The 12,029-nt window shown below is 39.4% G+C and overlaps 1 protein-coding gene across 2 annotated transcripts in view; it reads right to left on the bottom strand.

The window, feature by feature from the left end:
- ppp1r16b (protein phosphatase 1, regulatory subunit 16B) overlaps positions 1-11,347 on the bottom strand; it is an 83,762-nt gene extending 72,415 nt beyond the window's left edge. The window contains exon 1 of one of the 2 annotated variants that reach the window (XM_031301760.2): positions 11,180-11,347. The gene's annotated coding sequence lies outside the window, so the exon portion shown is untranslated. Of the gene's footprint in view, positions 1-10,681; positions 11,054-11,179 lie in introns of those variants that run through there. The other variant, XM_036002117.1, reaches the window with a different exon arrangement.
- Between the last annotated feature and the right edge of the window lie 682 nt (positions 11,348-12,029).

Consider the following 12,029-nt stretch of genomic DNA (forward strand, 5'->3'; position numbering starts at 1 on the left):
GCTTCTTTGATCATAAAACAATGCTTCATGGCACTATTAGTGGTCAAACACTTCACAGGGTACCTTTAAAGTGAAATGTCAGCGGTTTTCAACCTTATCTCTATCGAAATGAGGAATATGGTGTGAAAAAAGCCTGCTGTTCCTTCTAATGTTCTCTGTGTCTCTGGGGCTCATCCGACCACAGCTGCAAAATCTCCTCTCCTCTCTAGTAGTAGCTTGTAGTTCTTCCGTCCTCCAGTCAAGAACTACAAGCTATTTCAGCGCTGGTAGCTGGGGCGCAACGCAAAACTTCCCTGTTCTCTTCTCTTGTATTGCAAACTAGCTACGTTTCCATCAGAGAGAGTAGGAGTTAACAGGTAGTTAATCTAGTCTTGGTCCGTGAGACAAACTTGAATTAAGAAGGTGTACGGTTTTTCTGTTTAGGTGTAAGAATGTTTCCTTTTTTGACATTTTGTGAGTTTTTTTTGTTAAGTAAAAAGCTAAGAGAGCCAAGCGAAGTTGCCACTCATCCTGATACGTGTAGACACAAATGCTATGGCTCCAAGAGCCCAAGAACTCGCTTTCTCAATCAATATAGTACACACTGGGTCATTTATTTCTTAAGTAGACTACATATACCAACAGTACTGATTGGACATCCACATTAAAAAAGGTGGAGAATTTTCCCATTAACATCTTGCATTACCTTATCTCACTAGCCACATACCATCTCTTGCACACGTATTACATAATCTATGCAACACAGACATTAAGACATGACACAGACTTTTTCCATATACAGTAGAAGATGTACGTGTGAACTGAACTAAATTATTGTGAACCATTTCTAAATAATTTAACCAGAAATGTTGCAGATTCACTGTGTGTAAGCAGCTTAAGTCTTCTCATCTAGACTCGGTCATCTGTATTCCTGTCTTACAGTCCATTAGGCTAACTTTGAAGGAATATAATTCACCAGCTGCTTCTCACCAGCAGGCACTTTGCAGTAAAGATTCATGGCCTGCCATGTCCAAAATATACTGTATTCTTCCTATTCTCCTTTGTTGTTATGAAAGTCTGTAGTCTCCATTTGCTTACTATCTCTGTTATTGTATGATGCTCCTTTCATTCCTTGAGATGTTTTTTTTAATTAATGGAAGGCTTTTATTTCACCTGCCCACCATGAGCCTATTGCTTTCTGTTACATCAGCAGAACAACGTCCATGTCTGAAGTGGCAGCGGGAAGACCAGGTTTACAGCTTTCAAAAAGAGATCCAGACCCTCCAGTCAGGGTTCCCAATCTCCCCTGACAAGACACGACACTGATCCCTGATCTTTCTGCAAGTCAATTTTTTAAATGGACAAATATCTCAACTGGTTGTTTTCTGCAGTTTCCTTGCATGGGTGGTTTCACAAAAGGGCCTCACCCCCAGTGCCTCTCTGCACTACAGCAGCAGCTCATGTTTAGGGCCTGCTGTCCTGTCCCAGTCCTGGGTGGGGTTATTCGTCCATCTGCTTCACACTGACATGAGCGATTCATGTTTATTTTAGACCAATCTGTCTGTTTATTTATAAAAAGGGTTTGACCACAGCACGCCCTGGCCTCCAGGTTCTAGCTACCCCCCCGCTGAAGTCATTCGGTTCACTCTATGTCACGCAAATTCCTCTGTTTTTATATTTCTTTTCTGAATTGTTCCTCCTACTCTTTTTCCCACTTTAGTCTTCTCTCTCACTCCCTGTCTGGAGCTCTGTCCCACTGAGTAATTTTGCTACCTAATGATGGTTTGAATCCACAGCTATGACCCCGCCAGAGTAAACAAGGCTTAGACTCAGACAGCCTGCAGTGTCACTTCTAATCCACCACTAAACCAAGATGGGTGCGCAGTGAGCCTGCACTGTCACAGTAACAGCGTACGGAGTAAGCGCTAGCATATGTGCTGATTTATCGTTTTACTACACTACAGAACAAAGATGTGTCTGTATTTGTTAGTTTCAGAAAAGCCAAGGCAGACAAAACATATGAGAGTACAGTTCATCTCCACAATCTGTTCCTCCTGCCAGCGTTACCATAAAAAAGAAAAGGTCAAATAAAAACGTGTCAGTCACGCAACAAACACATTTATAACCAGTGTTGGGAGTAACGCGTTACAAAAGTAACGCAATTACAGTAATGTATTCCTTTTTGCTGTAACGCAGTAATATAACGCATTACTAATTAAATTTCGGTAATATTATACTCGTTACAATCTCAGTAACGCGAGTTACAACGCATTTTAACGCAACATTTAGTGGTGCATTGTTTTTTTTAAGAATTCACCAACATCGCGACACATTTCTTCACAGGAAAAAAAAAGCCGTATTGTTTTCCTGTCGCTGTATTCGATGGTTGAGATGACTGCAGAGACAAATACATTTGCGAGATGGATATTATTTTCAGGAGTTATTACGCTGCGTTGAAGTGAGCTGTCCTGTTTCTGTTCCCGTGGTCAGAGCCAGAACCAGAGACGGTACGGACAGCATGTATGTCCCAACAGGTGACGGTACGTCAGCGGCTGACAGATATAAACATGTCGGGAATTAATGTTGAGGCTTGCTACACGTAAATATCATACCATTTACTGTTCAATATGTTGCAGTTTTACAAACAAGAAAGTGAACAACTTGAGCTTGACGGACATGTTGCATCTCAGTAAGCTAGCAAGAGTAGGCTACACAACAGACAACTTCCGTGTAGCCTACTTCAAAATAAAAGCACTTCCTGTGACGGTTCGCAGTAAAACTAAATTACTGTTAAATAATTTAGTTTTGTGTAGGCTACCTTTTCACAAATCAGCTGTAAATCAAGTACTGTAAATAATGTTAATAGTGAGTTTTAATCACACTATAATTGAACATTTCCTTTAGAGTGTTTTAACCTAAACAACATGAATTTCTTATTGAAGTGCTATAAACAAACATTTTACAACAATGCCGTACTTTTAATTGAGTATTTTCATTTTCTCCTACTTGCCTATTATACGTTTTACTTATCTATTTTGTATAGCTTTAGTTACTTTGCATATTTATATTAATTATACAAAATATGAATAATCTATAATGTATTAAAGTGGATAAAGAGGAGACTTTATTGATCCGGTGGTGAAATTCACAAGCTAGCTGCCAAATCAAACTTCCCCTGTTATTTTGGTGAAAGTAACTCAAAAGTAATGCAAAAGTAGTGTAACGCATTACAATTCAGAGACAGTAATATTGTAATATAACTAATTACTCTCAAATGACAGTAACTAGTAATCTATAATGTATTACATTTTGGAAGTAACTTGCCCAACACTGTTTATAACTTATACTGGATCAAAAAACTTTTTTCAGGTTCATGCAATTCTGATCTAATGCAGTTATAACCTTCACACTGCTAGCTTAGTTTGAATCTGGGACAGTTGAGCTTAATATATGAACGCTTTATTTCCCCAATCTCACGTGGCGACTAAGAAACTGTACACCTGAACGTGGTCAGAGGTCATTTCCGGTAAATTGTGATATGGTTACTGTGCAATGCAAGCATAATGCAATCTGTACTCCCAGTGGAAAAATTCTGTGCATATATTATAACATGATTAGCTATAGCTAAGAAAAAGCTTCACTGAGAACAGAAGAACATGCAGGCCCATCTCGATGCCATACAATATTGTCTTCTTTTTATATTTTTAATTCCAAGCTCTCTTCAGTCATTCTCACATCGCTCCATTAACCCATACACTATTGTCAATTTTCCAAGACTACTTCAAAGGTAACAGATTGAAACAACAGTAAATAAATGGAAAGGCAGACTAGCAGGATTAGAGGGAGGTGGGACAATCAGATAATCATATTCAGGTGTGAAGACTAGAGATGTCAATCTTCCTCTATAATACCATTTAAATTTCATTCGTTATTACTTTTAATATTCAAATTATATCCGTTATATAACATCATTATTTACTACACTACTCAGACTTATGCATTGCCAATGCCACTATCAACATGTGGTCGTTGTTATACCTTCTGTCCACTAGAGGGATTACCAACATTAGCCTGGAAGGGGCACAAATCTGCGTTTCCCAGAAATGGTCAAAGGTAAGACCTACTCGCCTCTGATTGGCTAGTACTCGTTGCCTCCGTTGGTTGGATTAGGTTTAGGCTCGAGGATTGAGATTGGTTAGAATTTGTATTAAAAGGATACCACTAGCACACAGCGACAAACACAAATTAAAAAAAAAATAATAGAGAACTCTAATAAAACATTATCCAACAAGTGTAGCGAAGCAGCTCTGTTGTAAAGGCATACGGTGCTCGGTTAGCACACTGACAGCATGTTAGAAAGCACAGCCAAAACGATATGTCATCAATGGAGTAACGTTAACGTTAGTGTTAGCCACCATGCTAACAGCATTGATAACTTTGCAAAACTGTGCTGTCATCACTTTGTCAGTGGTTTATTAGCAAACTGTTTCTTGCAGACTGTCATGGTAATAAAAATACACACTTATTAGAATTTAATATATGAAGTCGAAACGGACTTTAAAGGGTAGCTAACATTAACATTAGCTGTCTCCATAGGGCTCCTATAACTCGCGACACAGGTAGGAAACATGAACAAGTTAATTAATGATACCATAAGCATTTATTTTAATATTACTCATCCTTCTTTTGATTCCCAGCTGCAGCCTGTCACTCCCTTTCTACTGTTTTGTCTCTACCGTAGCTCCGTGCCTTAAGACCTCACAATGTCTTGTGTTGCTCACTCCTGCTAACTTTGCTCATCAGACATGACCTAACAAAAGCATTTTGTTTTCACATGCGAGTAGGCCAAGTTGAGAAGCTAACGTTAGCCAATACATTTGTAAAAAAATAAACATTTGAATAGTAATTTAAGAAATCAATTAGGATTTATTTTTTTACTATTCAAATTATATTCGATTCCCAGAATTTGTTCCAATATCCCAAATAAAGACAGCATCATTTTATGACATTTCCAACTTATTTTTTAGTTTTTGGTGTTTTTTGTGTGTATTTGAAGCAAATAATTAAAACAACATACTGGTAAAAGAAAAATCCAGATTGTTGCTGATTTTTTATTCTACTAGGTGGTCATTTTGATGTTGCATCAATACACAGTAACTTACTGTATATCCAGTGGACAAATACGCCAGATGTATTTCATTAAAGTTATGACAGTAGTTCTTGATAAAATTGTGAATATATTTCACAATATTAAGAAACCCTTTCATAAGAAATAGTGGACACGTGTTCCTTTATACTAAATTTCTTTGAAAGCGGTCAACATAATTTTTCCTGTTTACAAACAAACAGGACAGAAAAACATAACCTCCTCAGTGCAGGTAATTAGATAGCTGGACCGAAAGCTAGCAGGGACGTTGACCCATAGCAGTTGAACACTGAGCATGTCAGTGTATCAGAGCCGGTGCAACAGAGGGCCATATATCTGTGCCAGATCTGAGCTACTTGCTGCTTCTTTAAATCAATGCTGCAACTGGTGCTGAACAGTTCAGACACCAGCCACATGTCTAGACACTAATAAACTTAAAACATTCGTCTTTTTCTGAGGATTCCTAAAAGTAAGCTTTCAGACAAACTTGTGTTCACTCATCGCTTTTTAAACAGATACAGCTGTTCACACGTTGAAGGAATCCTGCACTTAAGAAATCTGAAAGCTGAAGGAGCTTCAGTTTTCACAAGTTTATAAAACCTTAATGGGAAAAACATTAGTGGTTAACAGAGCGTGGTGTGTGTGTGTGTGTGTGTGTGTGTGAGTGAACATAGATGCGTCTGCAAGTGTAATTTTTTGCCTTTTTTTGACGATGGCTCACTGTGCTTGAACACACACACACACACACACACACACACACACACACACAGCTTACAGAGAAGAAACAACATACAACAAGGGCACAAACAAACCACAAATTATTGACACACATATACACACACACCTCTCAACTGCAGCCTTGGTACTACCAGGCACCAGAGTGTGCAGTCAATTTTAGACCAATGGTTGTAGAGCGCAGACAGAGCTGGAAGACGGAGCAAACCAGACATTAAAAGGCCCCATCTCAAAAATTCATTAAAACAGCCTTCAAAAAGCACACAAGCGCGCTCACACAAACAACACACACACAAACAACACACACACACACACACACACACACACACACACACACAATTTCAACAACACTTTCAACGTTGGCTGAATTTAGCCTTTGAAGTTCAACAGCTGTGTTCATCTAATCTAAGGAGAGCAGAATGAAGCATGGATCTTTATGGATAGTGAAGATTTTTAGAGGCTATAGACTGTATGAAGAACTGTTGGAAAGTTATGCTGAGAAATCATGTGTTGCTTTCTAAACATTATGAAGACAATTTGAATAGAATCCAAGAATTCCATGTACGTACATATAAGTGACCATGTAACCAAACTAGACCAGAGAGGCTGGCTTGTGTGCTTTCCACAACAATGTGAGGGGAAAAAACCTTAACAATGCCCCCCTGGGTCAAACGCCTTCCTGAACACAGAGTGCAGGCCACAAAGTCTATGAGCTCACTTCCTGTCCACAACACTTCACTGACTCTGATTGGTGGGTCTGCTAAAGACACAGTCTGCATTACATGTTTGGCTTTGACACAGAAACATGCAATGAGCTACAAATACAGCACAAGGTAAAAAAAAAAAAGGGTGTAAAAACAATGTGAGTTATAAAGGACACTGTAAGCATGAAAAGACTATAAAAAAAGGCATGTGTTTTACTTTTGCTTTAACTGCACTGTGCATCAGTATGCAGAAACACAGATTTATATGAGTGAACATCAGGTTGCTCCAAAATACTGTATAAACTTTAAATAAACTAAGAAAACAGCCTTGTTTTAGGCTAGTTGACACTGACTTTTTGAGTTAACGTAATGAGGTTTTCAAGGATTGTACAAGCCTCTGTGCCAGGTCACACCAGAAAGTGGCATAGCAAAATTCATTCATTCGCTCATTCATTCATTTGGCCTGATGGGAGGGGTTGGAATGAGTTATGGAGGGATGTAAAGGGTCTTGTGTAATGAGGGTTGTTTTACATCTAATGGAGTGGATTTCGAGATTTCAATAGGGCAACAATCTATTATTTTCATTACTGATTAATCATTTGTTATAGCCTATACAATGTAAGAAAACGGTAGAAAATGCATATCACAATACTCCGGAAACCCAAGATAACTTCTGCAAATGTACTGTTTTGTCCAACCAACAGCCAGCCAAAACCCAGAGAAATCCGGTTAAACTTTATGCAAAAGCTTGAAAATCACCAAATGTGGATATAAATGGTTTGAACTGAACATTGACCAACTTCAAATTAAGAGCCACAAAAACACACACACACACACACACACACACACACACACCTACACAACTGATCGATTGGGATGACATGATGCGAAAGCTCTTCTCTACAAAACAATGTTTGTGGTTTTATCCTCTCAGTGAGTGGTCACACGATATCCCAGCATGCATCAGCAAGGGGTCCACCATTAAGTCCACTGATCCCTTAAGTATTTACAAAAGCCAAAAACACAATCTGAACAATACTAGTATAATTTGCATGCCCGCTGGTTTTCATTTGGTATCCGTTTGTCTCGCACTAGAAACAGATGGTGACATACCACTGCTGCACATTTTACAACTCACAACCAGGGAGTTTCCCATACATTGATTTATTTGTGGTGGCCCGCCACAATATCAGCGTTGACTGCCACATATTGATTTTCTAATTTTTTTAAATATTCAAAATGGGTAAAATCTTATTTTATTGTAGAGCTGCCCAAAGTGCATTGATTGATTTTGCTCCTTCTTGTCGCTCTCTCTGGGTTTGTGAGATTCGGACCTGCTCGACTGCAGTTTGCCTCTGTCTTGTATAGCAACAGCTTTCACAAGTTCACCTGGAATTCCCAGAGTTAGAGACTGACATTAGCTAAGGTTAGCGCTTGTTACGGCGGACCTCTGCATAACGTCAATTAATTTAACTTTATCCAACCCGGTTCTGTATGAAAAAACAACATCGGCAGAAAGAAGCAGACTTAACTTTACAAATATGTGTTTGAAAAAATAAAACACTGAAAAAAGAGTGACATGAAGAAAAAAAAAATCATAAGATTGTCATTAGAAAAACCATCAGAATGCTTAAAATGTCTAAATAAAATAAAATATTTTTTTCTTAACTTTATACATTTTTTTCAGTGTTCAGGTCAAACCTCAACATCAAATCAACATCCAGGGAGGGACCAACTGAATAGGTGACGTGTATTTACAAGAAAGTTGATTACAAAATGGTCAAGAGACGGGGTGGTGGAATTTAAAGGCTCCTAAGTAGCCTTGATAGCTGCCCTGGGATTTGCCTGTCTCAGTAGATTAGCAGACAGTGCCTGGTTAGTAGCTGTAATCAGAACGCTGATCTAGTATAATCGCTTTTTGATAGTAATCAAGCACACTGGTTTCAGGCACGGCTCAGAGAAGACGTCTTAAGCAGCAGGAGGTCAAGAACAGATTCACGTTAAAACATGAAACTTCCTGCGAGGACTGGGGGAAAAAAAAAGAAAATTGTATTTTATTTAAACAAAAATTTCACTAAACAACTTATACGGTGGTTGTGCGTCTGTGTTGACTTTGATGTCAGTTGCAGACAGCGCCCAGCTCCACGCCGAGCTCCACGCCGAGCTCCACGCCGAGCTCCACGCCGAGCTCCACGCCGAGTCGCATTAAGGATTGAGTGAAGCCAGGGTCTTTCAGTGTGCCTCCTGGGCCGCTTCTGTTTCAATATTTTATGAGCAACAGCCAAATCACCGTGTCGGAATAATTAAACATCAGTTAGGGTACAAAACTACAGAGAATATATTATGGAGGCAGCTCATCAGTGGAGAGGACATACTGAAGGAGAGCAGTGGGGCTCCTCAGAGATCAGAGACGGAGAGGAACAGACACTCAGAGGAATCTAATTTTTCCATTACACTATATACAGCCTAATGATTTATTGCCTGAAATACCAGTTGGCTGTAATGTGGAGGAGTGCATTGCTAATGTGGTCATGGGTTTTGTAACAATAATGGCAAGAAATCATAGCAATATTTGTTGTTTATGATGATTATGATTGTATCATTCTATGTGTGCAGACCCAAACCTTTCTGGATTGTCTTCTTATTCATGTTCTTCCTCTCTGAAGAAGAGGTCATTTGCTTCCTTTCCAAAACAATCTTTGCTAGGTTTTTTTTCTGGGCTTTCCTGCTACCTACCTACACATGGTAATGTAAACCTACACTACACTTTGCGTCTTTGCCCTGCTGCTCCATCTTCCAATAAGCACAGCTCTTACTGCTGCTGATCAAACCAGGGCAGCTTAGAGGTTACGATGCCAACCATGAACAGCGATGTCTGTGGTTCGAATCCAGCCAACCTTTATTGCATCCCTTTGTCAATTGCTTCCTGTCATCTTACCATCTTATGTGTAAAGAGCATGAGAGATTTAAGCTGGAGTAACTTGTTTTTTAAAGCATCTTCTTTGCAGTGTCAGAATTTCACTTGTGAGCCTCACATGTCACAGCTGAAAGAAAACGATACACAGTACATTTTAGTCCTGAGCCTTGTGCAGACGACACAAGGTTTATGTAATCAAACATTTCAATCCGGATATGCATGTTTGTGATGCAGACCTGAGGGTCTTTTTCAGCTACTTGCATGCAGATACCGTATGTACAGTAAGCATCTCTCTCTCTCTCTCTCTCTCTCTCTCTCTCTAACATGAGCTGAGAGCCGTTGCAGATGCTGAGAGAACAGCAGGATAATCTCAGGTCGTCCCCACACATCAAACATTTAAATGCATAACACAGCCAGGCACTAACAAAGTGATGATGTTTTCAGTCTTTTGAGTGAACATGAGGCAGTGACAGAGAGAGACAGAGCCTAATGGTTCAGTTCTGATGTCCTCATGGTACAAAAGGATACCATAGATGTTTAATGTGGTGTAATCTGTATTGTGGTGCTGATGCGATTGGTTGTCAGAAAATAAAACAACCATTTTAATAATTAATTGCCATCATTTACATGTGAGGAGTTCATGCTCTTCTCGGTCATTGTAAACTGACATTTTTCACAGTTTTCTACCATTTTATTGACAAAACGATTAATCTAGAAAATAATTATCAGATCGATATCGATATAGCGATCGATAATCCATTTTTTGTTAGTTGCAGCCCTTCAAGCTAATTGCTGGTTCCAGTTTCTTAAATGAGGATTTCTGTTTTATATCATTATAAACTATTAAATTTATAATTATTAAATGAATGATTGACAGACAGTTACAAAATCATCGTCATAATCAATCACAAATGCCAAACATATGCCGTTTTAATAAATTTGCTGCTTTTCTATCTGTTTTATATAACTGTAAATTCAATATTTTTGAGTTTTGGACAGTTAGTCGAACAAAATAATATAATACAATAATATATTTTATAGACCACATCATTAAGCGGTTAATCAAATAATCAACAAGATTCATCGAGATTAATAATAAGCAGCCCCTAACAAATCTATTTGTTTTACTTGTCAGGCAGTGTGCACATATTTATATGAAGTGTGCACATATTTTCCATTCAAAAGTTTAGACACCGTTACCTTAGTTTACGTTAACATTTGCAGCCTTGGTGAGCTCTCCTCACTTCTGTAGCGTGACTTATAAGTAACAAACAAAGTAAATCTCTGCAGCCTTCAACGGTTTCAAACTATGTCCAAGTGGCCAAAGTATCAGCTGCAGAAATGCAGTAAGAAAAGCCATGTGTGTAACGTTACATTACAGCGGTGTAATGGCAACATCCCCGGGAGGATGTTGAAGCCGTTCTGCTAATCTCAAGCCGCGTAGCTGAATTCACAGCAGCGGAAACGACGGTTTTCGCCGGGTTAATTACACGTTATTGAGGCGTTTAGTGACAACCGAAAGGCGGTAAAGTGAGCTAGCAAAAACTGCTCCAAGAAGAGCAGGAGTCGGACATGCCTCTCCTCCTGCCAGCCGCTTCCTCCTCTACTGAGAAAATCCCCTTCTTCTTCCCCCTGGTTTAGTTTCAACCAGTCAACGGCTCACCCCAAAAAAACTGGCAACTAAATGTGTGCACTCACCTCACTCCGGGTCGGGATGTTCACATGGAGGCGAGAGAAAATCGGAGAACTGGCAGAAATATCCTGGAGGTCTAAACTTGTCCCGTTAGTAAAGACTCAGCGGAGAAAAGCTCAGTGTGTGTGACTCTGTGCAAATGTGTGTGTGCGTGTGTGTGTGTGTCTGCAGAGTCCCTCTCTCTCCTCTCTATCCGTCACTCCTGGAGGGCGGGGCTGAGAGGGAGGCGGAGACTGAAGCGCACTGTGTACGGCAGGGGTGCACAGTGGGGCCCCCGAGACCGCCAGGGGCCCCCACCACCACTGACCACCTCAGCAAAGATAGGCCTATGTGTTGTTTTTATTGGATGGAGTTAAATTCTTATGATATTTATTTATTTATTTAAAGGAACAGTTCAAGACTATGGGAAATATGCTCAGTTTAGTCACTTTCTCTGCAAGACTGAAAGTTAGAATCATACACGGTGGCCCTGAGAGCTCAACACACTGCAACTTAAGAAAACATGCAAATAGACAAAACACAAGGAAATAAAGGAAACAACACTGCAAATAGAGAAAACACAACTAAATAGCCTACAGAAATGCTGCAAGTAGCACAGATAACAGCGGAAACGTCCCAGTTGCACATGGCTGGGACACGCTTGTTGTTGCAATGGTTTTTTGACTTATTAAGTTATTGAAGTTGGATATCCATCAGTGGTGTTGGAGTACCGGCTAAATTGTAAGTTTTTTATCTTCTCATCTAACTCTCTGCAAGAGGTCAAAAACATGTGTTTCCCAAAATGCTGTTATTAATTATGATCACATCTTTACTGGATTTGATTATGCATATAAAATGTATTCCAAATTATTTGCA

Source organism: Sander lucioperca, chromosome 6 (assembly GCF_008315115.2).
Source record: "Sander lucioperca isolate FBNREF2018 chromosome 6, SLUC_FBN_1.2, whole genome shotgun sequence".
In the NCBI taxonomy this organism is placed as follows: Eukaryota; Metazoa; Chordata; class Actinopteri; order Perciformes; family Percidae; genus Sander; species Sander lucioperca.